The sequence below is a fragment of the Chiloscyllium plagiosum genome, unplaced genomic scaffold (assembly GCF_037043375.1).
Source record: "Chiloscyllium plagiosum isolate Xiang-an unplaced genomic scaffold, Cpla_swu_hap1 HiC_scaffold_47, whole genome shotgun sequence".
NCBI lineage: Eukaryota > Metazoa > Chordata > Chondrichthyes > Orectolobiformes > Hemiscylliidae > Chiloscyllium > Chiloscyllium plagiosum.
In genome coordinates, this window is record NW_028270185.1 from 49676571 (window position 1) to 49700039 (window position 23469).

At 37.9% G+C, this 23469-nt stretch overlaps 1 non-coding gene across 1 annotated transcript; it reads left to right on the forward strand.

The window, feature by feature from the left end:
- The first annotated feature begins 3810 nt into the window (after positions 1 to 3810).
- Positions 3811 to 3883, forward strand: trnar-acg (transfer RNA arginine (anticodon ACG)). Its single transcript has one exon. It is a non-coding gene; the product is annotated as a tRNA-Arg (tRNA).
- The last annotated feature ends 19586 nt before the right edge of the window (positions 3884 to 23469 follow it).

Genomic DNA, 23469 nt, shown 5'->3' on the forward strand with positions numbered 1-23469 from the left:
TATGTAAGGAACAGGACTACATGAACAGTAGTAATACTTGACAAACAGTGACTGAGAAATGCAAACTCATGGTTGGCTGAATGGTTAACTTCGGTATCTCTAGAGCCGATGGATATTTCATCACTTAGTTTGTTGAAGGCGAAGGTTGATATAGTCCTCCAGAAAATGAAAGCATCAGGGAATAGTGCAGGGAATTGCTGGAATGTATTTCTGCAAAAGAAATGTAGTTTACCATCGGTTACTTTAGCAATTTCGTCATACAAGGAAGTGACCATTGCTGTGGAATATCATATAGTGCCAGGTTTCAGGCCTGGAATAAGAGAAACTGCGTGGTGCAGCAGCGAAGATCAAACTGGAAATGCGGATGGGGATGAGGCAGCGGATATGTGTTCAGAAATGAAATCATTGAGTGTGAAGTATTTCACTGAAAGTACAGAGTGAATTGAAATGCCGGGGACTGGGAGTTCCAACATTGCGTGGAGCAGTTTCTGTTGACGTGCTATACGTCGCATCAGGCTGGGAGCTACAACCTGAACTGCAGCAGCTTCCATTGACACGAAGCAGGGAGCACTGGGATATCAAGCTGGAATTCCAACTGTAACTGGAGCAGATACTATTGACATCTGCACTGAGAGAAATTGAGGTAATGTTTTCGGTCTCTGAGCTATCTCATATGGCTAACTCTGCTCTGGGCAGAAAGGGAATTTTTTTGCTCATTTCATTTTATTGAATTTCTTGTAAACTCGCACCGGCCGTTAAAATACTTTCAGACTTCGAAAATTAGCTTGAATACGATGTTGTGATTAGGCATTAGTTGATCAAAAGTGATGGAGCAAAATCAGTGCAGTGAATTTGAAATTCATCAGATGAGCGGAGATCCTATTGAATGGCTGAGTAGACACAAAGTGAATGGAAGTTTCATGAGAATGAATGTCTTTCCGTGACAAAACCTCCCGCTGCACAAAGAGTGGATCATTGGAGTGAAGCAGTAACGGTGATTATCTTTCCTGGTTATTCAACTTGTGAACATGAGTACGATTGGTCATGTCCGTGTTTAGATCACAACTCTGCAGAATGCCAACCTCAAGCACGCGCGAGCACAATGTCACAATGGATAATGCGCATGGTTATGGTCCAGAGATTGTAGTTAAAGTTTCGACTTGGTTCAAGAGCAAGACTGGCAGGCTTCAAATTCACATACAAGTTAATTTACCGCAAATGTAGTACATACAATGGGCCAGTGGCACAATGGATAACATACCTAACTACAGATCTACTGTGTGAAGCTTCGATTCCAACCTGGCTTGCGGGCAGCGCTGACTTTATTGCACTTAAAACTGACTGTTCTGAAACCGAAATGATCAAAACAAACCCCACTCCCGGACTGAGAATCAAAGCCGGGTGACAGCGAAGAAAGCGAAAAAAATGGACCTGTTAGCCCACCATGGACAGCTATACGAATACCACGTATGTGTGGAATGACAGCCCTCAAGGTCGTTGTACATGCTTTCGTCAGATGCAATCGCTTGACTATCTTTATTCATTTTCATCACTTGGCCTTGTATGCATTAACAACTCAAGTTCAGATCCGTGTATTTCTGAAGGTTATGTGGGTTCGCCTCTGCGCATCCCTTCAGACAGTGAATCCAGATTCAACCATCCGCTTGCTGATGAGATTTTTCTGCATATCTCCTCAATCCTTTCCACCTTTTAACTTCAGTCTACGCCCCTGTTGATCGGTCAAGAGGAAACGTTTCTTTTAGTCTGCACTGTCCATGTTGCTCATTACTTAGTGCATATGAAACATGTATAATCACAGTTTCCTCTGCCTTAAGAAAACAACCCCAGTCAAAACAATCTGTCTTCATCACCTAAACTTTTCAACTTGGTAAATTTCTGCAAGGTTTCCAGTGCGATCACATGACTCCTGTAATGTGAATTGCAGAACTGCACGCAATATTTCGGGGGAACCGAATGAACAAATGAAATAATTTACTGGAGAAAGCCACAGAAACTTGTCGTTTCCAATAAAACATCGTTTGCTCAATCCTGCGCTGTGCACTTATCCTGAGCCCGATGTTCCAGTAATCTATTGTCCGTGTCAGTAAAAGCTGCTCCATGCGGATTAATTACAGAACAGCTGCATCTAAATGGATTGAATTGCTTGAAGATGCCGACCATGGGTTTGAACACTTTCACCCAAAACAGTGACCGCAATAGTACAGAATGAACAGTGTAAATGTGAGTATTATATTGCGCAGTACCTCAGTGAAATGGGAGGGTGGACGTTTAGGCGAGTTAGTTCTTGTGCGAGGGAGAGATTTCTCCGATAAAGGGTGGTTATGATATGTGAAACGCAAAGGTGTGAGACAGTGGGTGTTTGAAGAAGGAAACTTATCACCACGTATTTTCATGTAAAACAAAGATTGATTTTCTCAGCGTTTGCTAAGCACATATTACATGGAGTAAAACGGGAAAATGCCGATTGCTGTCACTGTGATTCGAGCAGAACTTGCTGTGTTTACAATGCCAAGGAAGAACCATTTCATGATCCTGGCGCCACATGGAAAAGCACGATGCAAAAAGCAATAAGGATCGTGGCAGAGGTTATGCCAAGAACAGAACCACACGCACAAAGGAAGACTTGTCAAACAGTGACTGAGATGTGGGAACTCAGATTCGGTTGAATATATAGATTCTATGTCCGGAGAGTGTGTAGAGATTGCAACACTGAGGTTGTAGGATATTACATTTGCGAGATATCTACAAAACTTCAAAGGGTCATGGGATACTGCAGGGTATTGTTGAAATGTATTTCTCAATAACACTGTATTTTAACATCGGTTACTTAACCAATTTCCTCACTCATTTACATAATCATATAATGGCATGTCATATAGTCCCAGTTCAAGGGCGTGGAATCAGAGAAATTGAGTCGCAGTGCACCCAAAACTAATTGGAAATGGTAATGGCATTCAGCGCGAGCATGTGGCTGCGAAAATGCAATCGGTTGAGCGTAATTCCATTCTCCGAAGTTACGGAGGCGCGTGAAATATCGAGGCTAAAGGGTCCCGCCTTAACGACAGCGGCTTCAATTCCCACGCATCAAGAAGCAGTGGGACATCAGGCTGGGAGCTCCAATTTCACCTGCAAGAACTTGTATTGACATGGAAAACGGAACTTTGGGACAGCAGCTGGTCGAACAGTTAGTCAACTATTTTAATCTTAAGTAAGTAGTTTTCAGCAGGATACTTGTTTGTGGATTGTAAGAATATCTACAACTGGGACAGTCTAAATTACAAAGAAGAATTCTGCAAAGAGTCAATTCTTGGAGAAGCATCTGTGCAGAGTGATGCAGAGGAATGTTTACGTCATCTGCCGTTCTTATATGTTTGACTTTGCACTGAATTCATTTCCATGAAGGGATTTTTTTGCTCAGTTCACAGTATTCACTTTTTTGCATACTCGCAAAAGTCGTTACTGTACTCGAAACCTCTGAAAGTTAACTGGTATATTACATGTGGTGATTAGGCTCACGTTCACGTCAGTTATGCTGAAGAAGTGGATTCGAAATTCATCAGATCAGCAGTGATTCCATTGAGTGACTGAGCAGACATTCATTCTGCTGAATGGAAACTTCATGAGGACATATGTGTTTTTAGTTGGAAAATTCGCTGCTTTGAAAGGTGATGAAGATTAGACTGAAGCAGTGACAGTGATTATCTTTATTGCTTGTTCAACTGGTGAACATGACTGCTATTAACCGTGTCCGTATTAACATCACGGCTCCTGAGTGTGCGTGTATGCATCGGGCCAGTGGTGCAATGGATAACGCGCCTGACTACGGATCAGGAGACTGTAGGTTCCAATCCTACCTGGCTCGCAGGCAGGGCAGACGTTAATCCTGCTTAAACAGTGATTTTTCTGAAGCCGGAATAAGGTATGAGCTCTTCATCTGCAAGAACGAGAATGCCCTCATGAAATGTCCCCGAGGACATGAGAGTCAATGTTGCAGCGTCATCACAGGAGGGAAGCCGAATAGTCGTCCACGTTGCTCAAGGGCACCTTTCCATTTCATAAAGCCATCGATCGAATAACTGTTGCTCACTTTGAGCATTTTTCGAAACTCTTTGGCCAGTGGAATCAGAGAAGAATGAAGGGTTAACTGTCCAACTGATCTTTATAGGGAATGAGTTCCTGAGTCTACCACCCGCTGACTGATAAAGTTTTCCTGCCAGTCTATACAAAGCTTTCTGCATCTTATCTGAAATCTACAAACCCTGGTGATAGAGAAAGAGCAAATGTTTCCTTCAATCTGTAATTCCTTGCTCCTCATTATTTCGTACACGTCAATCATGTCTCCTCACAATCAGCACTACTCTGAGAAAAACAACATTTTGAAAGTCTTGTGTTCACTGAAATTTCTTGCCTGTTTTTAACAGTTCATTGAGTGGAGTAGTCCCACTGCTAACATTCAGCACAAACTTTCAGTAAAAGCCACTCAATGCGTGGAACCGTAGTCCTGCTATTTTCGTCAACAATGTGTAAAAGTCCCCTGCAACTTTCGTTTTCGCATGCCGTGGGGCTATTTGTCCGTGTTCAACGATATATCCCAGTTGGCGTTACAAAATTGCCTTTGATCTTTCTGACAAAGTTCGCTGCCAGTAACGTTTGAGGAAGTCCAACTTAGAAATGTAAGTTGCTCCTCCAATCTTTTCCACACAGTCCTCCAACCTCAGATATGTATACGCATCAGTCTTTCTAACAACATTGATTTTGTGATAGTCCACACATAACTGTTGGGTCTTATCCCGCTTTGGCATCATGATGATGGGTGAACTCCATTCATTGAAACTCACTTCGGTTATGCCATATTGGTGCATATGTGACATCTCCTTATGAACTTGTAAAACTTTAAAGGGTTATGCCTGCAAGATGTTACAGAGTCAGAACAGCATCTCCTATATTTACATCATCTACAATTAGATTATTCATTCCCAGTATATTTCAGCAGATCTCCCCATGCAAGAGTAATAACTCTTTCGATTTTCTTCTGGAAGATAACTGAATAACTTTACCAATTTTGGACAACTTTTGCATTGTCCACTTTTATTTCAGGAACATCCAATGCAGAATTCCCTGACATTGAGGGCGGCACGGTGGCACGGTGGTTAGCACTGCTGCCTCAGTTTTAAGAAGAAAACGAACAATTAATATGAGAACTTCAGTGAATTTACAGAGGCAACTCTCAGTTTTTGCTCTGATGAGCTGATAAATAATTTTAATGGGCATGAGCTAAAAATATTTGCACCTACAGTTTAACAAAACCCAGTTTAGACTTGTTTTGCAATATTTGGGCTGAAAACCTGTTTGAGAAAAGCAAAAATCAGGACCATCAACATCTCTTCATGTTAGAACCCGTGGTCTTTAGGAATAAAGAATATATATTGCTTTGAGCAACCAGTGTTGTGTGTAATTACTGCAGTTATTGGATGGAATGATAACCAGATACTTACTGAGATGCTTGCTTTCAGGAGCAATAAGATAGTTACTTAGATTATTCCACTTAATAGTAATTAGCTGGTCATGAAGACATTTGTATGGCTTTATGTGAAGTGTTTTATGTGATCATGGATTTCAATAAGATTGAGATAGTTTACAAAATTTAGGAAGAGGTTGACAACTCAGTGTTAAAGATATGTGAAGTCAACAATTTGAAAAATAATCTTTGGTAGAATTCCTTCTTCAAACACAATTAAACCATTATGCAAGAAGTGAGATAAATGTGAGGCATGCAAGCTTCAAATGACCACACGCCAATATTTTCAAAATATATTAAACTTTCATTCAATATGAATAGGTGAATGGAAAATAAAGGCAAATTCTCGACGATTGATAAATTGAACAATAAGTAGAAATTTAATTTGATCAATACATAAGCATAATTAAATAATTTGCAAAATTTAATTAGAAATGGAAGGAATCAGCTGACTAATGATTAATAGGAAGTTACATTTCATTATTTTACAGCAGAAGAAATCAATTTTATTACACCTTTATAATAATGGAGAACAATGATTTATGTGCTTGAAATGTTTGAATTTAGTGCTTTTTCACTTTTATGACTGCAATGTTCTCAAACATCTTCCATGAATTTAGGTCCAGGAGAATTACATACTGCCTTTTCGTGGGAACCTGAAGAAAATATCTTCTTTTGAATCAAAGGGAAAAAATGGGTGGAACAATGGTTAGCACTGCTGTGTCCCAGCGCCAGGGACCAGGGTTCAATTCTCATCTCGGGTGACTGTCTGCATGGCATTTGCACATTCTCCCCATGTCTGCGTGGGTTTCCTCCCACAATTCAAAGAATCACAGGCCAGGTGAATCGGTCATGCTAAATTTCCCAGAGAGTGATGTACATTAGTCGGGGTAAATATAGGGTAGGGGTTTGGGTGGGCTACTCATTGGAGGGTCAGTGTGGATTTGTTGCGCCGAAGCGCATGTTTCCATACTGTAGAGAACCTAATCTAATGAACAGCAGACCGTGAATTAGTCATTCAATGTGACTGTTCACGTGAAGACAACTTTCCTTCATTTCAAAAAAGTTAAATTTTCAAACTTTAAAAAATATTGCTTAATGAAACAGCAAAGAGATGTTTTGTTTATTTTTTGTTGTGTGAAACATCATGAATTTTAAATTATTTTGTAGCACGAAGAATAGTTAATTCTTATTGTGATTATAAACACAATAAATGTTAGTATTGAAGTGAAAATAATTAAATGAATTCAACATTGTTTCCACCATTAAAATAAAACTTGATACTCGCAATGATTGAGAGATTATACACTGCAATATTTTTATATTTATTCATATACTGAGTTGTAATTCCACATTGATGCAAGATAATGGATTGTACAATTATTAGAAATTTGCAGCAAGAAGATTATCAAAATTCTATCAGTTAGTTTAAGAATAATGAGAAATCTCATATTGCTGTTTGACTGAGCAATGTATAGAAACGAACAGGAATTATTCCAACTAAAGGTAATTATAGTTCTCTGAATTTTTTTAGTCTGAGTTTATTGTGCTTTTTCAAATGAGCAAATATCAGACAATTACAAAGAGTGTTTGATTGGCAGTCATTGGTTCCATTGTGGGATAGTTGACCTGAAAAAAAAATGATTTTTATATTGTAGCATTCGTTAAACTTAACTTAAAATTAACTTAAAATGTGAATTTCACTATATTTGTTAGATTAATTGAAATACTTGTGCAATTATTGCAGTGATAATGATTGGACAATTAATGTTGAAATGGAAACAAATAAATTGATTCAATAGCTTAACAACACTTTGCTGCGATGTTGATTGCATAGTCATGAAGGTTGGTAAACAAAGGAATACAACATAGGTTTAAAGACTGAACAATAAAAAAGAGCCATTCAGTGATTATTGGACAAAGTTTTGTTTTTGTTTTAAAACTTGTAACGAATCAGGATCATCAACATCCCAAAAATGTTGGTGCTAGCATCCTCAGCCATCTTCAATAAAAAAAAAGACTATTGGTTTTAACTGCATATATCCTGTGTAATTACTGAATTGAAATGTAAGATATCGATTGAATTCATTGGATGGAATGACCAGCAAATGTTTACTGTGGTTCTTGCTCTCAGGAACAAGAAGAAACTTAGGTGATTCTACTCAACATTAATTATATGATCACCAAGACCTTTGTGGGGCTCGATGGGCCATGTATTGATTTCAATTACATTGAGATATTTTGTGTGATATAGGAATGGATTAATGATTGGGTGTGAAAGATCATAATTAAAGTAACTGTTTTAAAAATTTAATCGAATTCCTTTGCGAATCACATTTTAAAATAACATGTGATAAGTGAGATATTGGCAACATCGATATTCAAGTGAACACACTCCAATATTTTCAAAGCATTTCAATTTCACACTAAATATGAGTAGGCGAGTGGAAAATAAAATGAGCTCTGACTACATCAATTGAAGAGGAAGGAGAAATTTAATTTGATCAAAAGTTGGAGCAATATTTTGTTGTATTATAAAGGTAATCACCAGACTGAAGGGCAATAGGAATTGGCATCTGTTTCATTACTGAAGGAGAAATCATTTTTTAAATCTTGTATAGTAGAGAAAAAGGACTGGTGTACGTGAGGTGCTGAAATGCACATTGTTTATGTATTAAATGTTTATTGAAACTCTTGCAGGATTGAATTCCCAGAATATTTCATATTTGAAAATTTCTGAGCTGATTGGCAGTAAAATGTTATTGATCACCTTATGGATAATAATGGGATTCTTTTTTAAAATTCCCTACAGTGTGGAATCTAGCCTTTTCGCTCAACAAGTCCACAGAGACCCTCTGAAGAGTAACCCATCCAGTAGCATTTCCCTCTCACTAATGCACCTAACACTATACACAATTTAGCATGCCCAATTCACTTAACCTACACATCTTTGGACTGTGGGAGGAAGCCAGAATGCCTAGACGAAACCCACGCAGACACGGGGAGAATGTGCAAACTCCTCACAGACACTCGCCCGAGACTGGAGTCGAACAACGGACACTGGTACTATGAAGCCACAGTGGTAACTACTGAGCCACCGTGCCGTACCAATGCTTGACAGATATGTTAAACAAAAAAATCATTATTTAGATATTTTAAGTTTTAAAAACTACAATGTTGTCAAATTTAAAATTTACAGATACTACAATACGATACATATTTTTGTTAGTGACCTGATGATAATAACTTGCAGAGTTCTGCAATTATGGGAATGAACAAGAGATAGAAGCAAATCCAATGCTGAATTGAAAAGCAAATCGCTCTCCGCTTCGATATTTTCGAACCAATATTCTGAGCTGCTCTGACCCATGTCTGTTGAAGGTGGGAATTCAATCCACGCCTTCTAGTCTTCTAGTCTTGTAGTCATGATTTGGAGATGCCGGTGTTGGACTGGGGTGTACAAAGTTAAAAATCACACAACACTAGGTTATAGTCCAACAGGTTTAATTGGAAGCAGACTAGCTTTCGGAGCGACGCTACTTCATTACCTATCACCTGATGAAGGAGCATCGCTCCTAAAGCTAGTGTGCTTCCAATTAAACCTGTTGGACTATAACCTGTTGTATGATTTTTAACTTTAGTCTTGTTGTAGAGACATTGCCAGAGCTACACAAGAGCCTTTCATTATGTTCTCACCAAGGAAGGGTGGGGGTATTGTCACATCCTCACTGTGGTTATGCAAATGAAAACTAAACAAGATTCATTGCGATAATTGGCCTGATTCTGAGTGTAATGGATTAACAATGACGTAGTAATTCAAATTAATAACGGTACAAAGCACAAATGGTCTTAATTAAAAATTAATATCATGATAATTAAATGAAATACATGTAGACTTAATCATGTGATGTTGCAAATTCATTAAAACTATTCAATATGTTTAAAGCATTTGTTCTTATAATAAAAAGACAATCAGAAATTTTTGCAGCATTAGGAAATCAGAAAAAAAAGTGTTATTCAATGTGACTATTCAGTTGCAGCCAACTTCCCTTTCTTGCAGTACTGTACAACATTCAACAATTCATAATTTACTCTGATTGATAAAGGAAAGAGCAAACAGCTGTAAATTATTTTTCTTGTTTACACAAAAAACTCACAAAAGTTGAACTAATTTTTCACATTGAAAATATTTAATTCAGTGTAATCCGAAATGTTAGCATTGAAGGAAAATATAATCAAATCAAAACACACATCGATATTCACAATTATTGGGAGATTGAACACTGCAAATCCTTTTCATCAGTTGATGTACTGAGCTATAATTCCACTGTCATACCCCTTAATGTACTGAGCAACTATAAGATTTTATCACTAACTACACTATTAACATGCGATGAGTGAACTGAATATTATTAAGAAATCTCTCATTGCTATTTAAACCAGCAATGTGTATAAATAAACAGTATTTATTGGATAAAATGTCATTAGATATCTCATAATTGATGATTCTGTGACTACTTGACTGTTCAAATGAGTAGCAATCAGTTATTTCCAATGAGCATTGGATGGAAAATTAATGCTTTTGTTTTATGAACTTGAATAAAATTGTATTATTGGCATTAAGAAATAATGGATTAAGGTAAGATATGAATCTCAGAAGTTTTTTGACAGGTTTCTAATCAAACTATCAGTGAAAAGTTATGGCTCAGTACATCAGTAACTATAAACATTTTAAACACATGCATGAAAGATATTTGTTAATTCAGAACAAAAATTGAAAAATTACCTGTGCAAATGTCATTGACCGTATCTTTCTATTATACTTAAGTTTGTTGTTTACCTATTTTCTTCCTAATTCTGACAGTCACGGTTAAATATTCATTATATTAAATGTCATGTGAGTTACACATGATTTTACTTAAAATGAGCATAGAACTTTGACCTGTGCAGCAAAGGAATGGATACTTTGCCAATGACATCATCCTGAACATGGTGCCAAATGAAACTCCTCCCTCTGCCTGCCCTTGTCTCAAAACCCTCCAGTCTTTCCATATTCATGTGCCAATCTAAATGACTTGTAAACGCTCCAATTGTATCTGCCTTCACCACCATCCCTGGAAGTCCATTCCAGACACCTACCACTCTCTGTAAAAATATATTTGTCCCTACCATCTCCTTTGAAGTCCCCACCATCCACCCACCCCATCCGCTGCCCCACCATCTTAAGTGCATGCCGCATATTTTTTGAAATTTCAATTCTCAGAAAACATTCTGACTGTTAACCCGATCTATGCATATAATATTATTCATGATTTGATCAAGTCTCCCCTCAGAGTCCACTGTTCCAGAGAAAATATCCTGGCATCTCGTTATAGTTCATACCCTCTACCAAAGGCAGCATCCTAGTAAGCACCATCTCCAAAAGCCTCTACATCCTTCCTGTAATGTGGCACACAGAACTGAACACAGTTCTCTAAGTATGGCCTAAACAAACTCTTATAAAGCTGCAATACGACAATCTGACTCTGGTAATCAATTCGCTGACCAATAGAGATAAGCATGCCAATTGTCATCTTTACCACCCAATCTACTTGCGTGTTCTATTTAAGGGAACCATGGACTTGAATTACACAATTCCCATGAACAACACAGCTATTCACGGTCCTGACTTTCACCACATACTTTTCCTTATTATTTAATCTCTCAAAGAGCAGCACCTCACACTTACCTGGATTAAACTCCATCTGCTATTTGTCCGCCCATTTCTGCAGCTTTTCTATGTCCCACTGTAATATTCCACAACTCTCTACACCATTCACTATTCCCTCAACCTTTGCATTGTCTGCAAACTTACTAATCCATCATTTATATTTTCATCCAAGTCATTTTTTGTACGTCATAAACAACAGAGTCCCAGTAGAGATCCCTGTGGAAGAACGAGGGAAAAATAGAATTCTTGAATAAATGAGACTCTTGAATGACAAAAGAATTGTGATCAATAATCCTGAATGTTATTAAAAAAACAATATTTTAATCCTCAGTTTACCAATCTTAATGAATATCTACCCAAGATCAAAGCAAACTGCTTTGAAAATATTGAATCATTTTAATTGTTGAGTTCTAACATTATCTTCCTTCACAGAATGAGGTGTCGCTGTCGAGGCCAGCATTTATTTCCCATCCCTAATTGCCCAGAGGACAGTTGAGAGTCAGCCACGTTGTTGTGGGTATGGAGTCAGACCTGCCGTGGTGGGATTCAATTCTGGGTCCCCAGAATATCATCTGGATCTCTGGATTAACAGGCTACCAATAATGCTACTAAGCCATTGCCTTCCCTATAAAGATTTTTTTTCATTTTAATTATCACACCGTAATGAAATTTAGTCTTTGTAACAAGCATCATGACATTCCCCCTTTAATTTTAATCCATTATTTCTTAATCCCAGTATCATCATGACATATTAATATTTTTTCTGGTCAACACACCAGCAATCAACCAAAGATTTTTCATCCAACACTCATAGTAAATATCTGATACTCTTTCATCTGACTGCTCGTTTTAATGGAAGGATTATTAATCAGCTTTATCAATTATAAGAAATCTAATTAATTTTCACAACAATATTTCAGTTCTCTCCAACATATTGCACAGTCACATTACAATACACATTTTCTCATTATTCTTAAATTTGTTTTCAGCTATTTTAAACCATTTTCTTGCAAATAACGAACAGGTTTAAATCCAATATATCCAGCTGTCGATGTGGAAGTATGGCTTAGTACATTAACTGACTCAAAAAATCATTGCACTTTACCATCTCCCAAACGTAGCTAAATTTAATTTTATGGGTGGAAACTTAGTTGGATTGATTTGATTATATTTCACTTCATTGCTCACATTTATTGCAGTTCTTGGTAAAAAAATCCATTAAATTTCCAATGATTTCATCAAATACCACCTGTTTGGAAAAAAGGGAATTTGCTTTCAGCTGGTCTGTCATCTTTCATCCCTTTTCATTCACATTGTTTTTAAATTTTTAGTTCAATGGATGGAAAAGTGATTTGAAGATACGGAAATGTTAAAGCTTTTATCCCAAATTATTTGTCAATGTACAATATTTGCAGAAGTGTGTCACAATTCTTCTTTCTGCCAAATGTCATGGATTGTACCTTTCACTAACAAGGGTAATCACATTCATTTCTATGCAGGTTCTATCTAATACTGTTCCAAATGTCTAACCATTGATTGCGGTGAAAATTTGACAAATTTTAAGGGACCATTCTCTCCAAGAAATACAATGGAAAAAAAAGAGAATTCTTGAATCGCCTGCATTTTTTAATGAAAACATAATTCTGTTTGATAATGACCATTAATTTTATTTCAACCGATCAACCTAGTTACCTTGTTTTAATCCTATTTACTGATCTTTATGACTATTTAATCAACATCAAGGTAAGCTACTTGAAAGCATTGGAACAGTCTTTTTTTAGAATTCTAACATGTATTATAAAATTTTCAAAATTCTGTTTGTGCACTTAGAAGAATCAGAAATTTAATATTGCGATGTGATTTTGCAGTGTGTAGAAATGAACAGGAATTATTGCAGTGAAAACCTAAATTTCCAAGGGTGAGATCACTGTGATCATTCATATGAGCAAAAGTCAGATACCTGTATTTACAATGAGTTTTGGATGGTACGTCATTGATTCTATTATGGGATAGTTGACCTGAAATGAAAATGCATTTTTATATTGTAGCATTGTTCCAATGGATTAAATTAAACAATGGCCTAAATTAATACGTGAATTTCACTATTCCCTTCAAAGGACAAACTTAAATTATTCCAGAATTATTGTAATAATGATGACTTGATAATTAATATTGTAATCTGAACAAATATATTTACTAATATTTTGAAAGCACTTTGCTCTGATGTTGATTGGATGTTCATTAAGATCGGTAAACTGAAGAATAAAATATATTTATGGATTAAAGAAAAAATGAGCCATTCAGTAATTTTGCTCAAAAGTGCAGATGATGCAAAAATTATGTTTTCGTTACTTGAAGAAACATGCATTGTTAATTGATGTAATTTTGCAGCGCACATGGTCCAAAAAAGCTAACATCCATTTAATGTGATTTATCAGATAAAGATTACTTTCCTGTTTTGCTTTTTTTTTAAAGCAGTACTTTCAAGAATTCGAAAATGATTATATTTGTTCAACTGAACAACAAATCTATGTGACTACACTTCAAGCAAAAAACCAAAGGAAATTTAGAATATTCTTAGCACGAGAATTATGTAGCATTCAAACAAAATAAATGTTTGAATTGAATTTAAATATAATCAAAGCAAGTCAAACAAGATTCCACTATTACAATAAAGAGCAATTTGCATTCCATTATTGAACTAAAAATCAACTAGGATGGCACTATTACCATAAAAATCAGCATTTGCTATATGTGTTACACCAAACAGTGCGATATGTGTACATCAGTTGATGTACTGAAACATAATTCCACACATAAAACTGGATGTACTGGATTTGAACAAGCATTAAATATTGGAAATAAGAATGAATGTGCATTTAAATCAGTTAATGCCAAATTTAAATTGGTGAGATATCTCAAATTGCTATGCAACTGTGTAATGTGTAGAAATGTACAGTAATTCTTGGCGTGAATAGAAATCGAACATGTCTTAAGTAATAAGGCTGAACATTTATTCATAATTATATTGCGCATTCACATCGGAAGGGATAACATGTTTACTATGAGTGGTGGATGGGAAATCATGGGTTGTTTTTGTGGATGTGTTAACCTGGTAAGAATGATTACAATTTTTCATTTTAATATTGATGCCAAGAAACAATGGATTAAACTAAAATGTGAATCTCATGATGCCTGTCACAAAGACTAAACTGAATTACCATCTGAGTATTGGAATGGCAATAAATTGATAATTAATGTTAGAGCTCTGGCAAATTAAATGATTAAATATTTTCAAATTAGTTTGCTCTAATATTGATTAGACATTCATTAAGATCAGTGAATTGAAGATTAAAATGCTGTGGTGATGTTTTGGAAAAAAAAACATTGAGGGATTGTTAAACAGTATTATTTTGTCATTCATAATTCTCAGTTATTCAAGAATTCTTTCTCTGCTTTACTTTTCAACAAAAAAGAATACATTTCCTGTAATTTTTCATATCATTAATATTTAGACATTCAAGCCACAATTAGGATGAAAAAAAGTAGCTAAAGGAATATGGGTATCCTATAAAGATACACAATCACTGACTTTTTCAATATTTGGCCTGAATAAACAAATGAGTAACTTTAATGGAGATGTGTTGAAAAATCTTGCAGGCATTGATGTACTCAGCCACAATTACACATTTGCAATTGATGATTGGGATGGAAAATTATTGGAAATCTTCCAAATATTCAGGAATATCATCACATACATTTTAATATTAATATCCTCAGGCATTAGTATTAAATAGTGATTATTAATCTGAGCAACATGTAGTGTGTAAATTATCTTTCGCAGATCACTTGGATGAGGTGATAACCAGATGCGTGCTGTAGATATGCAACCCAAGCATATGTTACCTACGAAGCATTTTCCACTGAACAGTAATTACACGGACTTGAAGACAGTCATGTGTTTTTATGTATCACAGTGTTTGTGTGTACATTGATTTCAATAATGTTAAGCGGTTTTAAATGGTTTGGAAATGATTAATAGTCGAGTGATAAAGGTTCTAAAGTGGCCATGAGCTGGATTTAAAGCTTCCAGCAGGGTGACTCCAACACTCTTTGATATTGCTCTGGTGGAGAAGTGTAAAGTGCTGAGACACTGGCAGGAAGTCAAGATGACAGCAAGTCTGGACGAAACTCCTCCAAAACACAACTATTGAGCTGGTTGCAACTGGATCCCCCTGAAACTTTGAGATCTCTTTGACTTGGGTTTCCACTGTTCTCTGCAGCCAACTGATACTATCTGCTGTTTCATTGAGTTTAGCAAATTTTCTACTCAGCCCAGTTACTCCAGCTTGGGTGAATTTAGAATGTCCAATTTAGGATCGATGGTCATTTTACCTCAGTGCAGAGTTAAAATATAATTCACATTTATAATAACAATTAAGTAATAATTATTCAAAGTTTTTGAGGAGATTTGTCGCTCGGATGCTCGTTGTTGTGGTTCTGTTCGCCGAGCTGGGAATTTGTGTTGCAGACGTTTCGTCCCCTGTCTAGGTGACATCCTCAGTGCTTGGGAGCCTCCTGAAGTGAAGCAAGATGCGCTTCACAGGAGGCTCCCAAGCACTGAGGATGTCACCAAGACAAGGGACAAAATGTCTGCAACACAAATTCCCAGCTCGGCGAACAGAACCACAACAAGTAATAATTATTTTAGTCATTTAACAAATAAAATGATTCAATATTTTCATGCAGTTTACACTGAAATTGATTAGATACACATGAAGATCGTTGAACTGAGAATTTGAATGTGTTGGCAGGATTGGTGAATTATAAAAGTGTATACGAGAAGGAATTGTTTTTTTTTCATTCCAATGTATAGGCTGTTCAATATTTCTCTATGTCCTTCCATTTGTTTCCTTGTAGAGAATACTAATTTCTAATACAAATAATTTTGCTATGACCAATGATTTGACATTTGAATTAGAGTTAGAAAGAAAATGAGGAGCAATTAACAGGAATGTTTAACCGAATTAAAGACACTGTAAATTAAAATTACAGTGGCAACTTTCAGTATTTGCTCTGAATAGGCAATTAATTATTTTTAATGGACACGAGCTCAAAACAATTACTCAGGCAAAATTGGACAATTTTTGTGATATTTGGACTGGAAAGCAGTTTGAAAGCTTGCTACAAATTAGAACTATCAACATTTCAATCTTTTTGCTGTTGCATCCTTGATAATTCATGTTATAGTATGACTATTGCCTTCAGCAACAGGAATCGTATGCAATTACTGAAATGCAATATAAGATATCGATTGCATTTATTGGATGGAATGACAACCAAATGTTTACTGAGATTATTGCTCTCAAGAACAATAAGATACTTACTCAGATTGCTCTACTGTACAGTAATTATGGAATTCCTTCAGCGTGGAAACATTTTATTCAGCCCACCAAGATCATCCCACCCAGACTCATCTCCCTTCCATATCCCTGTAACCTTGCATTATAGCCACGAAGACCTTTGTGTGGCTTTATGTGCAATAGTTTGTGTGAGTATTGATTTCAATAACATTGATATATTTTATATGATGTAACAACAGATTGATAATTGGGGGTTAAGATCTTAGTTAATGTTTGGCTTTTACTGGAATTCCACCAGGAAACATTCTTAATCCACAATGTAACAAGCAAGATATGTGACAGATATGAAAAGCTTACTTTCAAATGAACACACTCCAATATTTTCAAAGCATTTTAATCTTACAGTCAAAATGAACAAGTAAATGGAAAAATAAAAACAATTTTCTGACAATTCATAAACTGAACAACAATTTAAAAATTATTTTGATGAAAGGACAGAGTAATATTTAGACGAATCACAACATTTAGTTACAAAGTAGGTAATCAGTTGACTGACAAGAAATAGGTAGTGGGATTTGTTAGTTTACTGAAGAAGAAATCAACTTTATTTAAAATTTATCGTATGAAAGAATAATGTTTCATGTGTTTCGATATTTTCAAAGGGGCAAGGCAAACAAAAAAGAATGATCAATTGGATTTAGACATTTTGACCTTTAGACTAGATTAGATTCCCTACAGTGTGAAAACAGGCCCTTCGGCCCAACAAGTCCACACCAACCCTCCAAAGAGCAACCCACCCAGACCCATTCCCCTCCATTTACCCCTGACTAACCCATCTAACACTACAGGCAATTTAGAATGGCCAATTCACCTAACCTGCATATCTTTGGACGGTGGGAGGAAACCAGAGCACCTGGAGAAAACCCACGCAGACACGGAGAGCATGTGCAAACTCCACACAGACAGTTGCCACACAGAATTGAGGCAGCAGTGTTAACTACTGAGCCACCGTGCCACCCAAATTCTGCACCATTCCTGCAACATTCCCAAATATTCTTCAGGAACTTATAAGCAACGTAATACGATACAGGTCTCCCCCACTATCCGAAAGTAGAGTATTGCAATGAAACCTTTCACAAGCTGCAATGGCGTAAATCGAAAAAGCATGAACTTGTATGGGAAAAAAAGTCCCCCAATTTATTAAAAGCAAAAATCCACTTCGGATTTCTTTCAGCGAGAGAAAATAGGTACTAAGGTAATTATTTTGTAAAAGCAAAGTGTCGTAAAGCAAACTTTTGCAAAGTGGGGGATACCTGCACATTTATTTCTTGGTAATCTGACAAAAATAACTATCAGATTTTGTGATTATTGCAACGAATAATAGATAGAAGCAGATCTAATGTTAGATAGAAAAGCAATTCAATCTGTGCTTAGGTATTTTCTAATCAACATTCACAGCAGCTCTGATATAGTTCAGTTGAAGGTATGATTTGAAACCTTGCCTCCTGGTCTTGTAGTAGAGACACAAGGACAGCTCCTTTGAAAATGTTCCCACCCAGGACGGGCAGGACTGTAATGGCACATTTAATGTGGTTACTCAAATGAAAACTAATCAGCTGTTTATTGTAGTAATTGGAGTGGGAATTAATTAGGTAGTTTCTGTGTGTAATGGACTGGAAATGAAATAGCAGTTTACAATAATAATAGAATATAGGAATGATGGTCTTAAATAAACAGGAATCACATGACAATTCTTGAAACAACAAATTGACTGTGTGATCATTGTATGCTGATTTGTTTTTAAAAAATGCATCAGTCGTTCAATGTGAATATTCAGCTGAAGACAATTTCTCTTCCTTCCAAGAATGTACAAAATCTACAAATTCAAAATGAACAGTCTTTGATAAAGAAAGGAACAAATAGATGTCAATTCTACTTTCTGTACATAAAAGTGAGATGAATTTTAAGTAAGTTTTACGAATGAGAAAAGGAAACTCTTATTGCTCGCATTAAATGGAATATAACCAAATCAATTCAACTTTGTTTCCTCAGTTAAAATACAATAAGATATTCACAGTAATTATGCTGTTATACACTGCAATACCGTTACATTAATTCAGTACTGAGACATAATTCCACAATTATACCCCTTACAGTGAAGGGATCTTGGGCCAGGAGTTGGTGGAGGTATGGGAGGTACTTAATGTATATTTTGTTTCAGTATTCACTAGTGAGTAGGAACGTGTCCTTTTTGAGGACAGCAAGAGGCAGGCTGATACGCTCCAACAGGTTGATTTTAAGATGGAGGATATGCTGAAAATATTTAAAAACATGGGGATAGATTAGTCTCCTGGGCCAGAAGAAATGAAACTAAGATGGAAATCATGTCTGACAAATTGATTGAGTTTTTTGAAGAAGTAACAAAGAAGATTGATGAGGGCAGAGCAGGAGATGTGATTTATATGGACTTCAGTAAGGTGTTCAACAAAGTTCCCCATGGGAGACTGATTAGCAAGGTTAGATCTCATGGAATACAGGGAGAACTAGCCATTTGGATACAGAACTGACTCAAAGGTAGAAGACAGAGGTTGGTGGTGGAGGGTTGTTTTTCAGACTGGAGGCCTGTGACCAGTGGAGTGCCACAAGGATCGGTGCTGGGCCCTCTACATTTTGTCATTTACATAAATGATTTTGATGCGAGCATAAGAGGTACAGTTAGTAAGTTTGCAGATGACACCAAAATTGGAGGTGTAGTGGACAGTGAAGAGGGTTACCTCAGATTACAACAGGATCTGGACCAGATGGGCCAATGGGCTGAGAAGTGGAAGATGGATTTTAATTCAAAGAGACCTTGGAGTGCAGGTTCATAGCTCCTTGAAAGTGGAGTTGCACGTAGATAGGATAGTGAAGAAGGCGTTTGGTATGCTTTCCTTTATTGGTCAGAGTACTGAGTACAGGTGTTCGGAGGTCATGTTGCGGCTGTACAGGACATTGATTAGGCCACTGTTTGAATATTGCGCACAATTCTGGTCTCCTTCCTATCGGGAAGATGTTGTGAATCTTGAAAGGGTTCAGAAAAGATTTACAAAGATGTTGCCAGGGTTGGAGGATTTGAGCTACAAGGAGAGGCTGAACATGCTGGGGCTGGTTTCCCTGGAGCGTCGGAGACTGAGGGGAGACCTTCTAGAGATTTACAAAATTATGAGGGGCATGGATAGGATAAATAGACAATGTCTTTTCCCTGGGGTCGGTAAGTTCAGAACTCAAGGGCAGACGTTTAGGGTGAGAGGGGAATGATATAAAAGAGACCTAAGGGTCAACGTTTTCATGCAGAGGGTGGTACGTGTATGGAATCAGCTGCCAGAGGATGTGGTGGAGGCTGGTACAATTGCAACATTTAAGAGGCATTTGGATGAGTATATGAATAGGAAGGGTTTGGAGGGATATGGGCCAGGTGCTGCCAGGTGGGACTAGATTGGGTTGGGATATCTAGTCGGCATGGATGGGTTGGACCGAAGGGTCTGTTTCCATGCTGTACCTCTCTGTGAGTCTATGACTCTATTGTAATGGGAAGCGAGGGAAGGGATTGCTGTGCCTTTTGCAATGATCTTTGCATCCTCACTGTCCACTGGAGTCATACCAGATGGTGGAAAACATTATTCTCTTGTTCAACAAAGGGATTGGGAATAATCCTGGAAACTTTCGACAAGTCAGTCTTGCATCAGTTGTGTGCAAATTATTGGAAAGGATTCTGAAAGACAGGAGTTATGATTATTTGGAAAAGCATAGCTTGATTAGAGATAGTCAGCATGGCTTTGTGAGGGGCAGGTTATGCCTCACAAACCTTAATGAATTCTTTAAAATGTGACAAAAAACATTGAAGGCAGAGCAGTGGATGTGCTGTATATGGATTGTAGCAAGTTGTTTGATATGGTTCCCACGGCAGGTTCTTTGAGAAAGTGAGGAGACATGGGTAATAGGGAAACCTGTCTGTCCAGATAATAAATTGGCTGGCCCATAGATGACAGAGTGACAGTACCTCCTCAGGAATAATCTGCTCAGTGACACCCAGTTTGGATTCCCCAGCGTCATTCAGCTCGTGATCTCATTACTGCCTTGGTTCAAACATGGACAGAACAGCTGAATTCCAGAGGTGAGGTAAGAGTGACAGACCTTGACATTAAGGCTACTTTTAACTGAGTAGGGCATCAAGGAACTCTCGCAAAATTGGAATCAATGGGTACCGGAGGCAAACACTGTGCTGGTTAGATTCATACCTGGCACAAAGAAAGATGGTTGTGGTTGTGAGGGTCAGTCATCGCAGCTCCAGGACATCTCTGTGGAGTCCCTCAGGGTAGCATCCTCGGCCCAACAATCTTCAGCTGCTTCATCAATGACCTTGCCACGGTCAGAAATGGAATGTTTGCCGATAATTGCACAGTGTTCAGTACCATTCTCAATTCCTCACGTATTGAAGAAGTACATGCTCAAATGAAACAAGATCTGCACAATGGCAAGTAACATTTGCGTCATACAAATGTCAGACAATGTCCATCACCAATGAGAGACTTTCTAACCACTGCCTCTTTATATTCAAGAGCATTACCTCACTCCATCCCCCACTGTCAACATCCTTGGGGTTACCATTGACCAAAAACTCAATGGACTCATCACATAAACACAATGGCTACAAGAATAGGTCAGAGACTCGGGTACTGTGACAAAGAACTTACCTCCTGGCATCCAAACGTCTATCCTCCATCTGCCAGGCACAAGTCAGGAGTGCGATGGAATACACTCCACTTGACTGGATGGGTGCAACCCCAACGACACTCAAGAAGCTTGACAGAATCCAGGAAAAAGAAACCTGTTTGATTGGCACTACACCTACAAACATTCAATCCCTCCACTGTCGGCGATCAGTAGCAGCAGTGTATGTAATCTACATGATGCTCTGCAGAAATTCACCGAAGCATCTTAGACAGCACATTCCAAACCCACATCACTTCCATCCAGAAGGACAAGAGCAGCAGGTACTTGGAAACATCACCACCAACAAGATTCCCTCCAAGCCACTGACCACCTTTTCTTGGCAATATATATTCGTTCCTTCACAGTCGTTGGTTCAAAATTCTGGAATTCCCTCCCTAATGGCTTTTTGGGTCAAAATCCCACAACAAGTGGACTGCAATGATTCAAATAGACAGTTCAGCACCACATTCGACAAGGCAAATAGTGATGGACTATTAATTCTTGCCAACCAGCGATGCCCAAGTTACACAAATGAATTTTTGAAAAGCAATTGAAGGAATCACTGAGGATGGCAAGGGCACAAAATGTACTCTGTGTTGAAGATTTCAATGTTCACCATCAAGAGTGGTTAGGCGGCATACTACTGATGGAGTTCGTTGGGTCCTAAAGGACATAGCTGTGAGGCTGGGTCTGCAGGCATTGGTGAGAGAATCAACAAGAGGGAAAAACATACTTGAGCTCATCCTTACCAATCTGCTAGCTGCAGGTGCATCTATCCATGATGGTATCAGTAAGAGCGACCACTGCACAGACCTTGTGGAAACAAGTCTCACCTTCAAATTGAGAATAACCTCCATCGTGTTGTATGGCACTGTGACCGTGCTAAATGGGACAGACTTTCAACCGATCTAGCAGCTCAAGACAAGGTGTCCATGAGGCGTTACGCCCCCAGCAGCAGCAGAACTGTGCACTAGCACAATTTGTAACCTCATGGTATGACATATCCCCCACGCAACTATGACCATCAAGTCAAGGGATCAATCCTGATTCAATGAAGAATGCAGGAGGGCATGCCAGGAGCAGCACCAGGCATACCTAAAAATGAGGTGGCAATCTGGTGAAGCGACCAAACAGCAACCTTGTATGCCAAACAGTATAAGCAGCAAGTAATAGAGCTAAGTGATGCAGTGACCAACAGATCAGATCTAAGGTCTGCATTCGTGCCACATCCAGCCGAAAATGGTGGAGGACAATTTAACAACTCACTGGAAGAGGAGGCTCCACCAGTATTCACATCGACAATGATGGAAAAGCCTGGCACATCAGTGCAAAAAATAAGGCTGAAGCTTTCTGGGAGCTAAATATTCAAAGACGTACATCCAAATGAAAAGACAGGTGGGGGTAAGAGTGGCTGGGGTTGCCTGATGAGTAAGAAATGAAGGTAAATTAATAGCAATAAATGAAGTGGAGTCAGATAATGTAGATTCGCAAAGGTAAAAACACGATAATGGGAGTTATCTAGAGAACTCCAAACAATAGTCAAACTTGGGGCATAAGATACATGAGGAGATAGGAAAACCGTGTAAGAAAGGCATGGTTACAGTGATCGGGGGGATTTCAATATGCAGGGGGACTGAGAAAATCAGGTTGACATTAGATTGCAAGAAAATTAATTTGTGGAATTTCTAGAAGATAGCTTTACAGAGCAACTTCTGGAACCCACTAGAGAACAGGAAATACCGGATTTAGTGTTGTGCAATGAGGTAGCCTTGATAAGGGAGCTTAACGTGAATGAACCCTGAGGTGGCAGTGACCCTAATATGATAGAATTTACTCGGCAGTTTGAGAGGGAGAAGGTGGAATCAGATGTAACTGAATTACAGCTGAACAAAGGCAACTACTGAGACATGAGGGAGAAGCTGGAGAGAATTGACTGGGAAAAGAGCCTAATAGGACAGATAATGGAACAGCAATGGCAGGGGTTTCTGGGAGTAATCCGGGTGACACAGCAGACATTCATCCCGAGGAGAAAGACACGTATTAAAGAGAGCATGAGGCAATCATGGCTGACTTGGGAAGTCAGGGACAGCATAAAAGCAAAAGAG